The sequence below is a fragment of the Pogonomyrmex barbatus genome, unplaced genomic scaffold (assembly GCF_055798465.1).
Source record: "Pogonomyrmex barbatus isolate J1 unplaced genomic scaffold, ASM5579846v1 scaffold11, whole genome shotgun sequence".
In the NCBI taxonomy this organism is placed as follows: domain Eukaryota; kingdom Metazoa; phylum Arthropoda; class Insecta; order Hymenoptera; family Formicidae; genus Pogonomyrmex; species Pogonomyrmex barbatus.
Genome location: NW_028297107.1, coordinates 7,411,486 through 7,432,028, shown reverse-complemented (window position 1 = coordinate 7,432,028; position 20,543 = coordinate 7,411,486). Strand labels below are relative to the sequence as shown.

General features: G+C 37.0%; 1 pseudogene; it reads right to left on the bottom strand.

The window, feature by feature from the left end:
- Positions 1-17,956: 17,956 nt before the first annotated feature.
- On the bottom strand, positions 17,957-20,167 carry LOC148937769 (uncharacterized; annotated as a pseudogene).
- Positions 20,168-20,543: the final 376 nt, after the last annotated feature.

The window sequence follows — 20,543 nt, the reverse complement described above, 5'->3', positions numbered from 1 at the left end:
TGTAATCAATAGAATGTTTTCTTTTAATGGAATATGTAACGCTTAATAACGAGAAATTGAACTTTTGAACTTTTTAACAATTATAAATAATTTACTCAAATTGTTTTTTATGAAGGAAAATTTTTTACAGAGCATATACGCAATATGTAATACTTTAAATACGATTATTTCAAAATATTTAAAATATTTTTATAATATTTTTGACATTTTTTTAAACAATTATTTACATAACGTCTAGATCATAATTATCAAAATTATTTATTTTATCAAATATAATTTTTCATACTTTTTTTATTTGAATAATTTTAACCTTTTATAATTTTGTTAACTTCTCTGATACAAGATATTAGAAATAATTTTACACATTTACGAAATATATGAAAACGTTTCAAAATATCGATACAATCGTATTAAAGTTTTATGAGATTATATAATTATTGTAATATTATAAAGAAATATTTTTGCATAATCTGTTGTTAATTTTTTCTGAAAAATAAAGAGAGAACCAGCTCTCTCAAAATATCTTAAATTATAAATTTAAATATTTTAAACACTATTATGAAAAAATCAATTTTTTTGACTTTTCGTAATTATATATTCACGTAATTAATAAGTATTCGTTAAATTCAGTATTTTTCTTATTGTCATATGCAATTGCGCGACAAAAAAAATAATTAAAATAATAGAATGCTCAATTCACACATCATATAATTTACATTTATTTTTATTTCCAGATAATGCTACGAAAGCAGACAATTTTTTTATTGAATCGTTACGTAAAGAATGAAAACAATACTTATTTTGTTAATTTGTATTATATTTTAAACAATACAGTACGTAAAGTCGTCAAGATTAAGTACCGCCGCGCCGGCCTGAGAATGCACGCCAGGCCTAACCGCTACGCACATACGCGCGCTCATTCGTCACTTTTAATCTGATCCACTGTAAATATTACTCGTCACACGCAATTTTGCTAAAGAAAAAAATTGTTTTTTTTAGCATAAAAAATCACGTAGTGTACTCCAAAGTGCGGAAGTTTTGGGACACCCTATATATCAATATCTGATGATCAATATAAAAACAATTAAATATAACAGTGATGCAGTATCGTAAGAAAATTAAATAAACAAGAATGAGAAAATGTATTGTTAATAAAATCAAAAAGTTTAAAGAATAGCATATACAAAAAATTTTTTATCAGCAAATAGTTGAATAAGTAAAATCAAAATTAGCAACAAAAGACTAATAAATAAGTCACTAACAAGAGTAAAGCGCGGACTTGGGATCACCGATTTTGAAAAAGCTTATATATTGTCGCGCATGCGGCGGTCACAAATCGCGAGTCGCGTTATGCGGATGAGCCGCACGCGGAATAACAACTCTCTTAATAAAAACTTGAGAACTTTATTAATAACGAAACAATTACAACACCGCGGACACACGTCCGTCCACCTCAAATCTGCGCGTAACAATCAGAAAACCGCGCGTAACACAGAACAATCAATGACACGTCAGGGAACGATCCTCTGTTTTAAAATATCGATTCTTTTAATATTGATTTTCCCGAAACGACGAGCGGAACATCGCGATCGTAACAATATGTTAAAGTACTCTACTAGAAGAATACTTAAGTAAAAGGATAGGACGTCATATTCAGTTGTTTTCAAGAAAAACCGATTTAAATTTATAGCGTTCCTTATATACCGGTCGCATTAAACTCATTATCGTCGAGATCGAGTGTTTGGCCCTATACTATCAATCTGTCAATCGGGTTCGGGTTCCTGCCTATTATACTTTTTTTTTAATCTAGAAAATATTTATTTATTATATTATTATGTTAAATATGTATTATATTATTATGTAAAATAAAATTAATTTAATTAACAATTGTTTATATTTCAAATTTTCACTTTTAACTTCAATTAATAATTTACTTGAACCTAATTTTTATTCAATTAACAATCTTATTATTTTACGTGTTCTGTCCGATATAAAACTAATAAAATGTCACTTTTAACATAGTTTAATATAGTATATTTTAATTTTTTAAATGATTAATTTAATAAGGAATTTAAAAGTAATTTCGAGAAATGTGCCAAAACTTTTATTCATCTTTATCACCCTTAATATTTGCAGTTCTATTACAATTGTTTGGGTGATATTTATCATAAAAACAAGTGAACTATAATAATTATTTTAAATTATTAATTGAAGTTAAAAGTGAAAATTTTAAATATAAACAATTGTTAATTAAATTAATTTTATTTTACATAATAATATAATACATATTTAACATAATAATATAATAAATAAATATTTTCTACATTAAAAAAAAAGTATAATAGGCAGGAATCGAACGGGAATCTCGGGTCGATAGATTGGTAGTACAGGGCCGAATACTCGAGCTACCCAATCTCGGCGACAATGAGTTTAACGCGGCCGGTATATAAGGAACTATAAATTATAACTATAAATTTAAATCGATTTTTCTCAAAAGCAACTGAATATGGCGTCCTATCCTTTTATTCAAATATTTTTTTAGTAGAATATTTTAACATATGTAACCTTTTCAAAATTGGTAATCTCAAGTCCGCGCCCTCCTCTTGTAAGATCAATAAGCTGCAAAGGAAAAAATATAATAATTACAATTGATAAACTTTTATACTCACTATAAAAGACATAGTATACCGCATCACAATTGAAATAAAATGGAATAAATAAAAAGGAACATACCAAGCTTCGATTGAAAGTCATGGATATAATAAATATCAGAACTCCAATATTTCAAAGCAACTTCAGACTAAATCTAATATGAAGATATATGTCGATATATGTCCGCAGAAGGAACATAAAAGGTATCCAAAAGCACGAATTTCAAACCGTTCCATCGCCAAATCGGCAAAATGATATTGACGAAATAATTCGCTGTGAATCCGTCACAGTAGATTATAGATAATATCCGAAGGATGCGACCTAATTCGCAAACGAATATTGCGTATTATTTATTGCCACGTGTCAATGTTCCGGTCATTTATATTCACTTATATCATTTATGTCACTTATACCATTTATGTCACTTATATCACACAATCTATAATAAAATATTAACAATAATCAAGCCGCGCATAGTTGTACCGATTTCTCGGGCAATGCACACAGTCTCACTCAAGTTAAGAGCTATATATTTCTGGTAAAGTTCACTGAAATCTAGTATGTTTCACTTTGGATATTTCAATCATGAACAGAGTTGCCAGAAACGGCATCCTGCATCACAGCAGCATCGATAGTGGGGTGGGAGTGGGGAGAGCGCGAAGCATGCACACAGAACACGAGCCACATCCATGTGCGCTTGGCGTTTTGACTTACGTATCTTCCTGCCTAAAATGTAATCTTAATGTATACATCAATATCTATGCATACTACGTATTTATAAACATGTGTGAAAGTTGCGTATATATGTATTTTATAGTATATAGTATATAGTATTATATAGTAAAAATTAGTAAGTGTAAATATTGGTAGAATATGTCGACATTCATTCACTTTTTGTTTTTTTGTATTCGTGTGTTTTTAGTTAAGAAATAGATGTATATATAATATATATTTTATTACTGTTCAAAATATAATTTCATATTTCAAATATATATCAATACTTATTACTTATCGTTTTCTTTTTACTATTCCCGTTTTCTTAGCTAAGAACGCAAGAGAACAAAAAGTGAATGATATATATCCTATCAATATCCTATCATATCCTATCAATGTTTACAATTACAAATTTTTGCTGATATATAGAATGCATAGCACCAAAAAGAGAGCGAAGTGCAATAGAATAATAGATCTTAGCAAATGAAACTTAAATAAATATATATTTTCATAATCATTTCGGAATACGAAGAAATGTTGTTGAAGGGGGAGCTGTCGCTGTCTGCTCCACAGACTTCATCAGAAGAAACTGTGGAGCAACAGCGACAAATAATCATAGACCTGCAAAAGTAGTTGAAGCAGCTGCAAGAATAAATTGCAAGAAAAGTCCAGCCGTTGCAACAGCAGCATCAACAACCTCAATAACGGCAATAACAGCAACAATCACATAGTACAGCGCCGCAACAAGAATTGCAACCGATAAATAGTAAGACATATATACGTTTGAACACACACACACACACACACACACACACACACACACACACACACACACACACACACACACACACACACACAAATAATATTTAACACATTCTTTTGTTAACATGTCATTTTTATGTTTTTTATTATTGCTATTATTATTATAAAATATTTTATATGTTTCTTTTATTTCAGATTACAGAAGAGGACGTGGCCATGGGAGCAGTCGTATTCGTTGGTACCAGCGGCGAGAGCGCACTGTGTCTTCTAAGAATATCACAATAATTAATAATTATTGTATAGAAAAAAAATAAAAATATAAAATATTATATATAAAATGTGTAGTATATTATATATAAAATAGTAAGTATACTACACCGGTTCTAACTCAGGAGCTCCGAGGGGGGGTGCGGGTGTGCGGAGGGAAACGATGACGCGGAGTGGAGGAGAGGGGGAAGTCAGAGGCGGCGGTCCTTTGAACTGAGCCGCGGACGGCAGGAGGTAGATAAGATAATAGGATTCGGTGAAGATGATATAAACAAATAGATAAATAAGTAGGTAAACAAATAGATAAACAAAGATAAAAAATTGCGACTCGAAGGATATGATGTCACGAGGAGAGAAGATAGATAAGATAGTAGCTACAAAGGTGAAGGTGATATAAACAAATAAATAAACAAATAGATAAACAAATAAATAAACAAATAAATAATAATAAATAAACAAATAGATAAACAAATAAATAAACAAATAGGTACACAAATAAGTAAACAAATAGATAAACAGGTGGTGAAGATGATATAAAGAAATTGCGCATGGACAGAGCACGTGGATATGACGTTAGAGAGGGTGGAGGGCGAGCCCGCCACCACCCTGTCCCGCTGGCCATGTTCTCATCTTCTCTTTTTGTTGCGCTGTCTTTATAGTATATCTACTCTATCTCTCTCTCTCTTGCATACCTATTATCTCTCCCATTGCGGCTCTCTCTTATTACGAATCTTATGACTATTTTTCTTTTGGCTAATTATTTTTATGGCGGGAGAAAAGGAATAAAAGATACATATTGTGTATATTATATATGTTTATTTTTAAACTAATTGAATACATTTTTCATTTAAGCGTGAAACTTTTTTTATTCACATTTTTTAGAAGAATATATTTTTTAGAAGAATATAATGCTTTATAAAATATTTAATATCAAATTGTTTAATCTAAACTATATCACATCTACACATTTTTACAAATATCTCCTAATTATTTCATAATTCAGTACGTCAATTTCATCCATCCAATAAAATGCTTCTTCGTTATTTATGAACTCTACTATACATATCATACATTGTTCCACCGATCTTAGTATTAGTAAAAATTTATGATACTCAAAATAGTGTTATTTTAGTTCCTTATTGTCTTCGTAACCTTACATAATGTGTGCCACTCTCTCACTTCGTCAAAAATATGATGATGAATTCCAATGTTTTCTAGGTGTCGTTCCAAGTAACAATTTTCACACAGACATCGATAGGGTTGTTCCTTTTTCCGATAAATCACTTCTTAATGAATTGCTCTTATGCACATTATCGACTCTTGCGCCTCTTCTAGTTCTGGGTGTTCTTCTAAAATAACTCTATCCAGTTGAGATTGTTTTTCCACCGGAAATTTCATTCTTAGAAAAATAGTTTTTAATTTTTTAACTTAATATTCCATTTCTATTTATTATTCTATTTTCACATTAAAATTTTAAAATTTATCTGATTATTTGTTCTTAAAAATTTATAATTTCGTTATATTATTCTGATATAACTCTGAGTCTTCTTTGCAATCCTTTCTCTGAGTCTTCATAAGACTGAATGTCTACTGATCATCTAGTCGGCCTAACTATGAAAATTTATAGGATGTAATCTGAGCTTATCTGAAGTGCTAGACGTTTCGTTTATATTTCAGTCGATCAATATAAGATTCGTCTTAGATGTTGTTCTTCTTCATTTCTCCCTGTTGTTATAATCGCGAGCGACGAGTTTGATTAGCCGATTGAACGTTACATCAGACAAAAAATGTATTGGATCGTTAGAATGTTAGAAGTAATCGTCAACGTAAGGGAAAGAAATAAAAAAACATATTTCGTATACCAGATTTATTTATTTTATTCATGATTATCTGACCACCAATTAAACAGTATGAATACATTTTGTAAAGAGCAATTAGTATAGTGATATTCACATTGCATAGTATTATCAGCGTCCAGATTGTTCAGAGAATCTACGTCTTCATAATCCGCATTCAGAGTCTCGATATACACGCGCTCTCGCTCATCGTCTAAAAGCAAGTTCCACACTGTCGTTTTTCATGTCTCTTGACATATATGACAGCATCGTCGTTGTCATCATCTTTCGTTCCGTGCACAGCATTTATAATCAAACTCTTAGCTTTGCTGTATGGAACCATTCGTCGTCCCATCGCAGTCTATGATAATGACGTATCATCCAACGTGCGCGAGACTTGTTGGCACTTGCGAGGAAATGCCACGGGGTGCGAAAATGTAGTGAGAGAGAACGGTCCGTTCTCTGAGAGCAACAAACTCCTTTACGACAAACTGTCCTCCAACGAGGAAACCTTGCAGGTTTACGAATGTTGACACGACCATGACGAATAATTTTTCTGCGATCGATTTTGATGTATCATAGATTTTGTTATCTCTCACTCATAGCCAGCGATGCTATTATGTGATCTTACGTACAACATTGGTCAACGGATTGTATTGAACCACGCGATCATGTATAATGAGATAGTACGCGATAGTATTTATCGGTACGTTCTCCTTAATCTCAAATTCCAATCTCACGTCCACGGTTACGCTCTTGACCAATTCGTTTTGTCGAGAACAATCGATGATTATGAATGGATCGTTATGTAGAAAAGCGGACGGCTTTCCAAAGTGCAGCATCGATAATTTTTTTATCTCGCTCAATAACACGGCATTCGCCATTCTATCTTGAATAAGTCGACCACGAGATCCAACGCCGAATTCCCCATCAGGCAATTGTTATCGTTACGCGATCGTATCAACTCGTGACGAGCGTTGATTACCACGCGTCTGTAATCCTCGCAGAATCCCAACAATGCATAGAGAGGTATGCAAAAGTTAAAATATCCATCCGCGTTAGTACGCGCATCTCAGCCGGCATTCCTCAGAATTTGTCTTCACGCTTCTGTCAGATGACATCATTACGTAGTGTTTGAGCGTGCTAGTTATACCTACGTTTCTGTTACGATCAATCTCCACGCCGTCGAGCTCGTATCGAATTTCATCGAACATAAACGCGACAACATTATTTTCCAATACCACATCAGATCCGTCGACAACTTTATTCTTCGTTAGTTTTCCCTCGACATACAGAAAGTTTTCGTATTGCAGTGTGTACAGATCTTGTTGCTGTATTCTTATCTCATCGCTATACCCGAACGTTGTATTGGCGAACGGGTTGTACGCGTGAGTCTCAATCTTGACGATGCGATCGTCGAAGATTGACTCGTCTTCGATATTTAGGATATCAGTCATCTCACAAGTTGCACATCGCGAATCCTAAAACTTGTAAAAATTTAACGTTTGACGCATTGAGTTTCTTTCACTTCTTGATGCAGCCAGATAAGCGAATATTATCAATCGATGTTTTCTTTGTAAAAGATGCGTTATTTCTCTGCGTATGCTTCACTTCGTTCAACATGAGCATCTCAAATGTCACGCTTGGCTTATCACTGTCGTACATGCAATCTGACGGTGATCTCTTCTCCTCTGAAATCGAGCAATCGTCCGTTCTGGCTAACAATGCATATTGTTAGCTCGTAATGCTCCGTACGATGACTGGCAAGTAAATGAGCTGCATCGGCCTTTCCGATATCTTATATCCTGGCGGCACGCTCGGCGAAAATTCGTGTATCGTGTGCACATTTTTGTCGTTGCTGTACGCGTCCGCGGTCACGTTGCACTACACGGATAATATTTATGTTCATTATGTTGATCGACACGTTCGATTTATGCCTTCGCGGTTGCGGTATACGCTTCGAGAAGCCCAACAGCGATCTAATGTTATTGGGCTTGTTAAATTTATTCTGTAGGCGCATTTAATTTTTAACACATCATATTGTCATTTGCGCGGAGCACTATCGGGTGTTCCCCAATCTCGTCATCGCCGCGCGCGGTGTCACCAGCGTTACCATCGGGCGCGTCGCGTTGCGATCGTTTCCGTAAAATCTCACGTCTCAAAAATTCATTTATGACCTGCAGTTCGTACGACCCTTCGGGAATCGTAATTTCTGTGTCGTCTTTGCCAAAATAAAATGTATTATTCGAAGCGTTTACATTCGTGATAAGTCTCCATTGTTAAACCAAGCTTGTCAACCAAACCAAGCTAATCAACGTCGCTCAAATTTATGACTGGAAAGTAGTTTGCCGCAAGAACGCTGCTCTTCCCGCTCAGCGTAAGCGTTAGCGACATGTTGGAAAAAGCGTTCAACGAATACTGAAACATCGCAACATTTTGTCGGACTTTATAAATTCACGCGCATCGACCGTTTGGAGAAACCACAGACACAGCTGCCCGCAGACGCTCTGATCGTACGTCTGATAGAACGTCTGATTGTACTCTATCATAACACTGTCTCCGAAATATCGCACGAGTTCCTCGGGCGGTCGAAGATTACCGAAACTGTCGAAGTACACGACGTGATCGTTTCTCTTTGCGTTTCTCTTGCTACGCAATGAGTACCGATCCATCGCGTCCAAATTTACGATATTGTTCTCCTTTCGACGCGCGCCGCTAATCGCGTTACACATGAAAACACTTCTGAAGTACGATAAGCGCATACGTCTCGCCAACTGATCCAATTGTACATTGGTGATTACGCCCGTAGGTACTTTTATTGTCTTTTTGGCGTTTTTTTTCTTTTTTTCCTTTTTCGCGTTTGTACGGAACGAGATATAGTCCTTGTCCGCGTGTTTCTAATCGCATGATTGTGACGTTGCAATTCCTCGAGCTGACGTCACGCGGCTTTCCTGTCGTTTACCGTTTTCGCCACGCTGGCCGCTTCGCCGATCAAGGATCCGAGCATGCCCAAAATTGGCAGAATCGGTAACACGCCACCTTGTTTCGCCGTTGGAAGTATTCATTTCTTTTTTTTTTGCTGGCTTTTTTCTTCGCTTTCATACCCATACCGATCTTAATCTTGGCTTTCATCGCTGCCCAAGTAGCTGCAGCTGCAGCTTTCTCGCTCAGAGTCGAATCCCTCGCGATAACGCGTCCTAAGGCTTTATCGGCGAATACCTTGTCCGCCACGTATCTGTCGGCGAGATCGTTGCTCTAAGGATACGCAATGTCGTGTTCACGGCACGCCGCGTCCATTGGATTTATGCCCATTTCACCTAATCGATTTTTCAGCCGAATACCCCAGTCGCAAAACTGATAGCCGGGAATATGTAACTCGAACGGAAGTGCGTTTATCGATTGAGCAGACCTCCAACGCAGCCTTCGTTTGACGTTGCTGCTGCTAACATACGCTACAATTCTTTATCTTCGATATACGTTGCCACGGTTGGTTATAATACTCGACGCCTATAAATAGGCGTTCGATCGAAGCCTAGATAACGCAGTGCGAACATGAAATTCGTGCGGCAACCACTGACGATACGCGTTGCGAATTGCGACGAGAAAGCGCGAATGATGGGGGACATCGTGACGGAGCGCAAGCATGGTGAAATGCTATCGAGTACCGCGCCATCATTTGCGGTTGAATTGCGGTAAAACCAATGTTCTCATAAGCTTGCTCGAGAGTCCGCACGGTATACGTTTCGAGAACGTGTACGTATAATCGAAATCGCTGCAACAATCAAAATATTGATATCTCGAAACTTTGTTGACATCGATCGACGAAATCGGCTACTTTACATTCTCCAACAACAATGACGTCATTCCACCGAGAGAGGCATGTCCAATTCGATCTTTGTCTTCGATGACATTGCATGCAATAAGTAAAATGCAGTGAGAGAATTCTTCTCGATGGGCCGTCACTCGAACGTCGATTGCTTCTATCTCTGTCAGACGTACGCGAGGATATCTAAACATCTGATACGCGACAATGCGAACCTGCTGATCCTATTCAAACAGGATAAACCAACTTGAAACATGTTTACAACGATCACATGAATACCGACATGTCGTATGATGAATTCTGTGCGTCATGCCGCGATTGTTGGCAGCACGAGTACGGATTTCTAGTGATAGATAAGGACAGTCCGCTTATCAATGGACGATACAGAAAAATTAACACGTTCGTGGTACCAACGCGATTAGTCGATGTCGATACGTCAAGCAGGCAACATGGATAACACCAAAGATCGCGAAAAAATAGCGAAACAGATTGCAAAAACGAGCAATTCGCAAAAAATATCGCGTTTTGAAAACTGATAAAATAGCTGAAGATGTAGCGTTGGAGAGACGTTTCGAGCCCATCGAATCCGTCGAATCTCTGAAACAGATTATTGAAAACATCGAGGAATCTCAGCTGATTAAAAAAGAAGCCAATGTTGCAAAGGATATCGGTATTAAGAAAAAGAAACGTGAAAACAGCGATGACGATGATAACACTACAACAGAGAAAAAGTTGTTTTTTTTTAGCATAAAGAATCACGTAGTATACTCCAAATGTGGGAGTTTTGAGACACCCTGTATGTATATATACAATATATGTATATTCCATATATTTTTTATATTTTTATATATGTAGTTTATATATATGTATGCATATATATATACATATATATGTATATATATATATATATATATATATACGTATATATGTATGTACATATGTATGTATGTAGGTACGTATGTATGTATGTATGTACGTACAAACTTTTTCCTTTAGCAACTTGCGTGCGACGAGTAGTTTTTACAGTGGATCAGATTACAGTGACAAATGAGCGCACGTATGTACGTAGCGGTCAGGGCCGGCGCGCGTTCCTCAGGTCGGTGCGCATTCCTCAGGCCGGTACGACTTGATATCTAATCTTTGACGACTTTACGCACTATATTGTTTAAAATATGATAAAAGTTAACAAATAAATATTGTTTTCATCCTTTACGTAACAAAATAAAAGAATTATCTGATTTCGTAACATTATCATCTGGAAATGAGCGAATTTCCACAGCATTTCGGTGGAGCGTCGCGCGGTGCGCCTACTGAGTAGACTCTGACACTCTGACGATACACTCTGACGACCATGAACTGCAAATTTTTGGAAATTGGAATCAACGTTGGTCCACCAAGCTACGTGGAGATCGCTCTGGAGATCATCAGGGACAGGAATTGGTACTGTCTCTCGAAACGTGGAAGGGACTTTGCGAGCAGCGATGGAATATTTATAAATTGTTACGAAACGATTATAAAGACAATTTTATAAGCGTCGGACCGTTAACCGTCCGAGTTTGCCTGATGAACGATGTTACACTCGTACGTCTTAAATCTTTGAACGTATCCATAACGATGCTCGAATTTACGTTACGCCGAATGTTTAATCTGGACGAATATATCAATGTAACGTTCGATCGACTCGTCAGATTCGTCAATACAATCGATGTCAGGTATACGCGATTCTCCAACATCGCGTCTGTTGTAACAGATCCCGAGGAAGTACCAAATACGATTGCAATATCTTCAATAGACGTCAACTCGTCGATTGCGAGCTGTTAACTTTCGTTTTTAGTGTGTAAGAAAAAAATGTGAATAAAAAAAGTTTCACTTAAATAAAAAATGTATTCAAAATTAAAAAAATAAAGATATAAATAATATGCAAAAAAACTTATATTTTTTTCATTCCTTCTCTCTCATCATAAAAATAATTAGCTGAAAAAAATAGTCATAAGAATTCGTAATAAGAGAGAGCCTCAACGGGAGAGACAGGTATACGAGAGAGAGATAATAGATATACAATAGAGACAGCGCAATGAAAAAAGAAGATGAAAATATGGCGGGCGGGGCGGGGTGGCGGCGGCGGCGGCGGCGGCGGCAGCGGCGGGCCCCCCTCTCTAGACAGGGCAAGTGGACATCATGTCCACGTGTAATTTCTTTATATTATCTTCGCCACCTGTTTATCTGTTTACCTATTTGTGTATCTTTGTTTATCTATTTATTTATTTATTTATTTGTTTATATCACTTTCGCCTTTGTAGCTACTATCTTATCTACTCCTCCCCCTCGTGACGTCATGTCCTTCGAGTCGCAATTTTCTATTTGTTTTATATCAAATTTGTTTATCTATTTGTTTTTATAACTACCGGATTATACTATTCCACCCGCGGCTTATTTCAAAGGATCCCTCTCCCTCGTGACGTTATGTCCTTCGAGTCGCAATTTTTATCTAATTGTTTATCTATTTCTTTATCTATTTGTTTATCTATTTGTTTATATCATCTTCACTGAATTCTACTATCTTATCTACCTCCTCCCTCCGCGGCTCAGTTCAAAGGATCGCCGCCTCTGACTTCCCTCTCCCCTCAACCTGCGCCCATCGCCTCTCCCCCCCGCACACCCCTCGGATCTCAAGAGTTAGAACCGGTGTAGTATACTTACTATAAATCGTCCTATTAAAAAAAAACCTAGATTATCAGTAACGTACCTAATATAAATAAAATTATGTAACATTGTTGCCCATTGCATAATCACATCAAAAATTTTTCTAATTTATAAAGATATGTATGAACAACAAACATATGTACGATTTTACACACACACACACACACACACACACACACACACACACACACACACACACACACACACACACACACACACACAATATACTATAAATAATATAAATAAACTAAGAGAGGAAATGATGCCGAAATAATTTGAAACACGTAACTCAAAATAAAATATTTTATTTGGCAGAAATATTCAAGAATATCAACATTTGTTGCAAGAGTAAGGAAAACTGTCAAAAATCTTACTAGTATTCATTAAAGAAAAATACATTTTTAGATAAATTTAAAATAAACATATTAGGTGTACAAAAAAGTTCTTTAACCTTTTTTTGTAAAATTCAATCTTTATTCAAAAACAAACAAAAAAATATTAATCAGCGAAATGTTCCCCGTTTGCATCAACGACCTTTTGCCATCTTTCGGGTAGCTTGCGAATTCCTTGACGATAGAAGCTCACCGGCTTCGAAGCGATAAAATCATCAATGCATTTTCGTATCTCTTCAAATCTCACGAAATGTGTATCAGCCAAATGATGCTGCAGCGACCGGAATAGGTAGTAATCGGAAGGCGCCATGTCTGGGCTATACGCCGCATGCGGGAGAAGTTCCCAGCCTAATGCAAAGATATGATCCTGAGTCGCTTTCGCAATATGTGATCGAGCATTGTCATGAAGCAAGATCACTTTACGATGTCCTTGGCCAGTAAATGGCCTCTTTTCTTCTAATGCATCGCTCAAATTGGTCAATTGTTGTTGGTAGCGGTCTGCCGTGATTGTTTCACTCGGTAACAACTCGTAATACAACACACTTTTCCAATCCCACCAGATATAGAGCAAAACCTTCTTGGCGTCGATGGATATTGGGCTTTGGCGTCGATGTCGAAGGTTGAGATCAACCCATGATTTTCTACGTTTAGGGTTATCATAAAGAATCCACTTTTTATCGCCTGTAATAATTTTGTGCAGAAAATTTTTTTTCCGGAACTTTGAAAGCAAAGTGAGTGCAGTGTCACGCCGACGATTTTTGTTGTCTTCGGACAATTCATGCGGAACCCATCTGCCTTCCTTTTGAACCTTTCCCATCGTATGTAAACATACGGAAATGGTTTGCTGCATAACGCCAAGCTGTTCTGCAAGCTCCTTTTCAGTTTGCGCAGAGTTTATATCCAGCAGTGCTTGCAATTCGTCCGTTTCAATCTTTTGAAGGCGTCCAGCACGCGGTTCATCTTCAAGACTGAAATCTTCTTGGCGAAATTTTTGATACCATCTTTTACATGTAGTATGACTTACAGCGTTCTCTCCATATGCAGCACAAATCATTCCAGTGGCTTCAGCAGCATTTTTCTTCAGATGAAACGCGAAGTGGATGGAAAATCGAATATGCTCTTTTGTTATTGCCGTCGTGAACACTACTGATTTTTGAGGTTATGTGCATCAAACGCCAAACCGTATGGCATTTTAGAAGGCCAAATGTCAACGCTTTAAAACCGTAAAAGGGCGGGAAGATATATAAAATTTAAATTGTTATTTCGGTTGTATGAAATCTAAAGCTCAGAACTTTTTTGTACACCTAATAATAAGAATTTATAATAAATAATATAATAATTACATAAATTTTTTAATATTTAAATTATGCTAAAATTATAACTATAAAACAAAATTATAACTTATTACAATAAATTAATTCACATATTTAATAATAAAATTAAAAATACTTTAATAATTAAAGGCGACTATAAACGGTGGGGACGAGATGCAGAACTGGTTAAGATTCTCATAAACTATATTTTATTTGAAAGCACAAAAAACAAACAAAATAAAGTAATTATGTGTATTGGTCGTATGTGAACTCGCGTGTCTTATATGCGGTAAGAGAAATAATCAATGTAATACACTCGAAGAAATCAGTTATGTATATATATATATATATATATATTATTTTATTCAAAAATAACAAGAATCTTACAATATATATATATATATATATATATACACATAACTGATGAAAAATAACAAGAATCTTACAATATATATATATATATATTGTAAGATTCTTGTTATTTTTGAATAAAGTAACAGTTTGTCAGGAATTAGTGTCCGTTATTACAAATACTGTTGTCCGTTCGATTAATACACGCACTCAGAGAGGTGACCGGCACGTGATGAATAATGGAGCAGGCACAACTTTTAGGCAATTTATTAATATAAAGAGTATATATTTTCACTGACTCTGCCCGAAATACAACATTATTCTAATATCGATTTATCTCGATATCTCGATTATGATTACGATTAGGTTCCGACTATTCGACTTAAACTCTCGCGGATGACACGTCTGTCCCATTCGCCGACTGAGGAGAGAGTCCCTTTCGCTCGCTGCTCCGCACAATCGGAGCACGTTCGATGATCTTAAAGCTAATACGGATTGCATCAGCCTTTATCTGATTGGTCCTCTCGAAGTATTGCATAACAGCGTCGTGATTGATCGAGAGGCGCTCTTTTTGGTCGCCGAACAGCACTCTTGGCGCCATCCACCGGTTGCCTTAGGAACTTCTTACAGCTCAGCCATCCTGCATTTATGTTCGTCCCCGAAGATATATATTTATCACACAAATATGATTATATCTATCTATCGGATTTTTATTATCAGGTAAGACGTATCACTTATTTACGCTTATATTGCTTGCAAACAACACAATGTCTCTTGTTTTCTTAACCCTATGATTAAACAATTTTTAACTTAAATCTTATTTAACTTATTTTTTAACTTAAATCTTATTTTAACGTAATCAATCTGCAATGAACTTATACTAATCCTTATTATTACTATGTACGTAGTACTTAAAGTACGTCTAATATCCTTCGCTATCATTGCCAACGTTTGAGACGATCGGACGAAAGAATTGTGTGTCCATTAAATGGACGCGTTGTCAAGTTAAAATCAGGTATATCCTGCACTACGTAACGATGATTACCTAGTATTTTTCCTATCATATACGGGCCCTTGTATTTTAAGCTTTTAATTTCGCATTCACGTCCGGTTTCATTTGTGTGTCGTACTAGTACGTATTCACCTGGTTCGAACTTGGACGGTTTTCGAGATCGTTCGTCACGATCTCCTTATTATATTGACGTATTTTGTCCGTTGCTGTCAACGCCATATCACAATTTTTCTTTCTTTCAGCTTCTATATCGACATTGATTGACAATTTATGATTGTCAATTTATGAGTAAATTTTGCAAGCGAATAGTCTGTATGGGATCGCTTTCTTTCAGCTTCTATATCGACATTGATTGACAATTTATGATTGTCAATTTATGAGTAAATTTTGCAAGCGAATAGTCTGTATGGGATCGCTGACTGTATCCCAACACCAGCTTTGTCGGTGATGTTTTTGTTACAGCATGGTAAGTGTTATTTATAATATACTGTATGTCTTTAATCCTATCTTTCCATTCCGACGAATTATTTATTAACTTAGTCAAGGAACTCTTATATAAATCGATTCACTCTCTCGACAATTCCATTAGCCCAAGGGGCGGCTACTGCAACTTTCCAATGTTTAATTTGATTGGATTCGACAAATTCGCGAAATTCATTTGAAGTGAATGCCGTTCCACGATCAGTTACAATTTCAGTCGGATTTCCAAACGTTGCAAAGATATCTCTTAATATACCGAGAACTTCTCGAGTCGATGTGGATTTGACTGCATTTAACCAAGTGAAGCGAGAGAATGCATCGACTATGACCAGTATATACCCATACTGTTTATATTTATCGCCAGTTTCTTGTAACGGACCGAAATGATCAATGTGAATTATTTCCATTACAGATGTTGGGGACGGATACAGTGATGTCTCCCCTTCGAAACGATTCATGGAGTCATTAGCCATTAGACAGGTAATACAATTTTCTATATAACTATTTATGCGTTTACGGGAAACCAATACCGGGAAACCAAAAATATTCTTTTACTCCTTGTAATGTTTTCACGAACCCTGCATGCGCCATTTCATCGTGATGAGCACGTAAGATATCATTAGTCCGGAACTACGAATTTTATATCCTCATTTTCTTTTCTATAAACTAGACCGTCTATCAATTTAAATTTGTCATCATTCTCTAATTTATTTGCTATCTCTTGAATTTTAGGATCTGCCAGTTGCCGAAATTCAAGCTCTCTTTCAATGGGGCATTCATCTACGTAGCCCACGCGACTGAGAGCGTCGACGTGTTGCATCTTATTACCCGGACGGTGAATAACTTTGAAATAATAATTTTGTAAAGCAAGCGTCCACCGCGCGATTCGCGGATTCAAATTTGCTTTATTCGTGGCATAAACCTTTGTTTTATTCACGGCATTTATCGTTACAGTCAATAACTATAGTAAAACGCAACCCATAAAAATATAAATGAAATCTCTCTACCGCCCTAACCATGGCTAATATCTCTAACTCATAACTATGATAATTTCTTTCAGTTCGGTTCGTAGTTTGGCTGAAGAAAGCTATTGCCGCCCAATTGTTATTATGCTGCTTCAGTAGTAGTATAGCTCCAAAGCCTAAATAACTGGCATCTGTATGCAGCTCAGTCTCAGCTGCTGAGTTATACAAGCTCAACACGGGAAATGTGGTAAGTTCTTTCTTTAAATTTTCGAATGCTTTAATACACGGTTCATCGAAATCAAATGCAACTCCTTTTTTGAGAAGATTTTGCATCGGCCCAGCTTTCATCGCAGTGTCTAATAAATTTTCTAAAATAACCGGCTAGGTCTAAAAATCTGCGTACTTCGTGTTCGTCTTTAGGTTGTTTAAAATTTCGTACAGCTTCGATATGCCGCGGGCTAAGAGTGACCCCATTTTCAGAAATTATGTAGCCTAGGAATTCTATTTCTCGACGTAAAAATTGACACTTTGTATAATTTAGTTCGAACTTATATTTTTTAGGCATGTCAACGTCTCGTTCAAGATAGCTAGATTTTGGTCTACGGTTTCCGATGGAATAAGAATATAAACGATAACCTTGTCTTGCCTATGAGCGAATCAAGAATTTATAAAAGATGCTTCTGGAATTCCGCGAGAGCTTCTGAATATCCGAATGGTAAATATTTATATTCGTATTGCCCATCAGGGGTAGCGAAAGCAAAATACTTTGTACATTCCTCATGTACTTTGATATGATGAAACCCGTCCTTCAAATCTAACAATGTAAACACTGACTTTCCATAAAGTCTTGACAAACAATCCTCGATCCGGAAAAGGGTACTTCTGTTTTATTACCCGACTAACGGTCTCAAATCGACACATAATCTGATCGCGCCGTTTTTCTTTTTAATAGGTACGATCCGTGCGTAATACGGCGAAATACTCTGCTAGATGATCCCTCGGCTCAACAGGTCATCAACGATTTCCCTTATTTGAAGCCGTTCGACATGAGCAAATCGTCGAGGCGCAAAAGCGTACACAGAGTCGTCCTTCAAATGAACGCGAACGGAATAACCGTCTTCAACCGGTTTACTTTCAAATTCTCAATTGCTAAAATTTCCTCCATCAATCGTTTCTTTGTCTTTAAATCATAATCTATTTCGTTATCTTACATTACTTGTTGCAGGTTGCTCAGCGAATCCGCAACATAGAGAGGGAGGTTGTCAAAGAGAGTCACATCAGCCATCGGATCGCCAATCTCCGTCTGATGCAACTTATACTAGAGTGAGTTTTTCTTTTGCTATAAAATCTCTCCCTAAAATTAAGTCGCCGCTAAACGCTTTTTCGTTTATCACATATAGGTTTATTTTAAATTTATGACCGCGCAAGGCACTAATGGTTAATTCGACTGGAACGATCTCGACAAGATTTAGTGGTGCGCGATTTAAATTGACTAAACAGCGATCGACTGGTAAGAGAACCTTGGTGAAGGATTCGATCCGCACTTTATATATATCTAAACTAACAAAAGAAACAGGACTTCCTGTGTCCATTAATGCCACTAATTCACATGCATTATTACAAATCAAATTCACCTGGATGAGTGGTCTGTACAGTTCCAACCTGCTGCTTTCGTCCTCCGATACCAGGACCACCGAATCTCCCACCGTCTCCTCGAACACTGCTGCCGCCGCTTGCACCCCTTTGCTGCCGACGTGACCCTTGCGCCCCTTGTCGATTCCGCAGGGCCGAATAGTCGAATTGGCGATGCCCTTTCTCCTTGCAGAAAAAGCAGGTAGGGTCGCTCTTGCACTCTTTGTGTGTCCTCTCTATGTCCACGTTTTTCGCAATTGCGACACGCAGAGTCTTTAGTCTTGTTGACGTTCGGTGAAACACACGATTTTCTCTCACTATCTAACATACCTTCCGTAATATTCCTCATTTTCTCCAGGAATACGTAGGAATACGTACGTCTAAGGAGGTATCTGCTACGGAGAGTGCTGTTGCCCTTAACGCACTCTGCGGTATCCTGCCTATGAGAATATGAATCACGTCTCTGGTAGGTAGGTCTAACATTTGCGTCAATGCTCTTTTAGCAATGACGTACTGATCGAACGTTTCTTTGTTCGGGCTCCATTTACGTGCTTCTATTCGCTGCATATGCTATAGAACGGCACTTTCTTCCCGAATACTTTTACTACTTTTACTCTGGATTCGCACGTACCACATACGTGCGAATTTTATTAGCTTGCTCGACGCCGCGAGTAAAGTCGCTCCATCTGACGCACCGTGTACTTGTGCCACTTTGTCTACGCGCTGCACCCACACACTAATATTTTCTGTTTCAGTTCCACCGAATTCGGGAATCTGTGAAGTCAACCAATTCACTATATCCCTCGTTGATACGTCTGATGCATAGGGAGCCGGCCGTATCTCTTGCTGAGTAGGTGAGAAGTCCATTGCCCCTGAGCCAGCCCTTGGGAATCTCGATTCCCCGCTTTCGCTCACTTCATTGCGCGATGCTACCTCTTGTCTCTCCGTTCCCGTACAATTTGATTTAACTTCTTGGAGTACCTGCGTCATAAATTGGTTTTGAGCTTTTTGCATGTCTCTCTGTTGTTGCAGAATAGTTTCCGTGATCCTCGCGAGCGCGTGGTGAAGCGCGGTCGCCGTTACTGGATGTTCCAACGAGGCTGCTTCCCCTCTTTCTTCCCGTGCTAGCTCCGTCGGTCTTATCTTCTTTAAATGAGACATAATCGTCTCAATAAGAGTTTTTCGATAGTCCGACAGCGGGAGACGAAAGCGTTTTGGAGTTGCTCCAGCGGTGCTACCTCAGTGTCGCTCTTTCCATCGTCCTTATCCTCGGCATCACGTTCTGTGCACGTGTTCATCTTGCTCCGTACCCGTGATCGACACAGCGTTCTTTTAATGAGGACGCGAATTCAGATCCCACTTCTGAATTTTTGATTGTCTTGTTATTTTTTAATTTATTATAATTTATTAAATTTTGAATTTATTATAATTTATTATAATTTATTGAATTATTTTAAATAAAGTAACAGTTTGTCAGGAATTAGTGTCCGTCATTACAAATAGTGTCCGTTCGATTAATACTCGCACTCATAGAGGTGACCGGCACATGATGGATAATGGAGCAGGCACAATAACTTTTAGGTAATTTATTAATATAATAAAGAGTATTAATATAATAAAGAGTATATACTTTCACTGACTC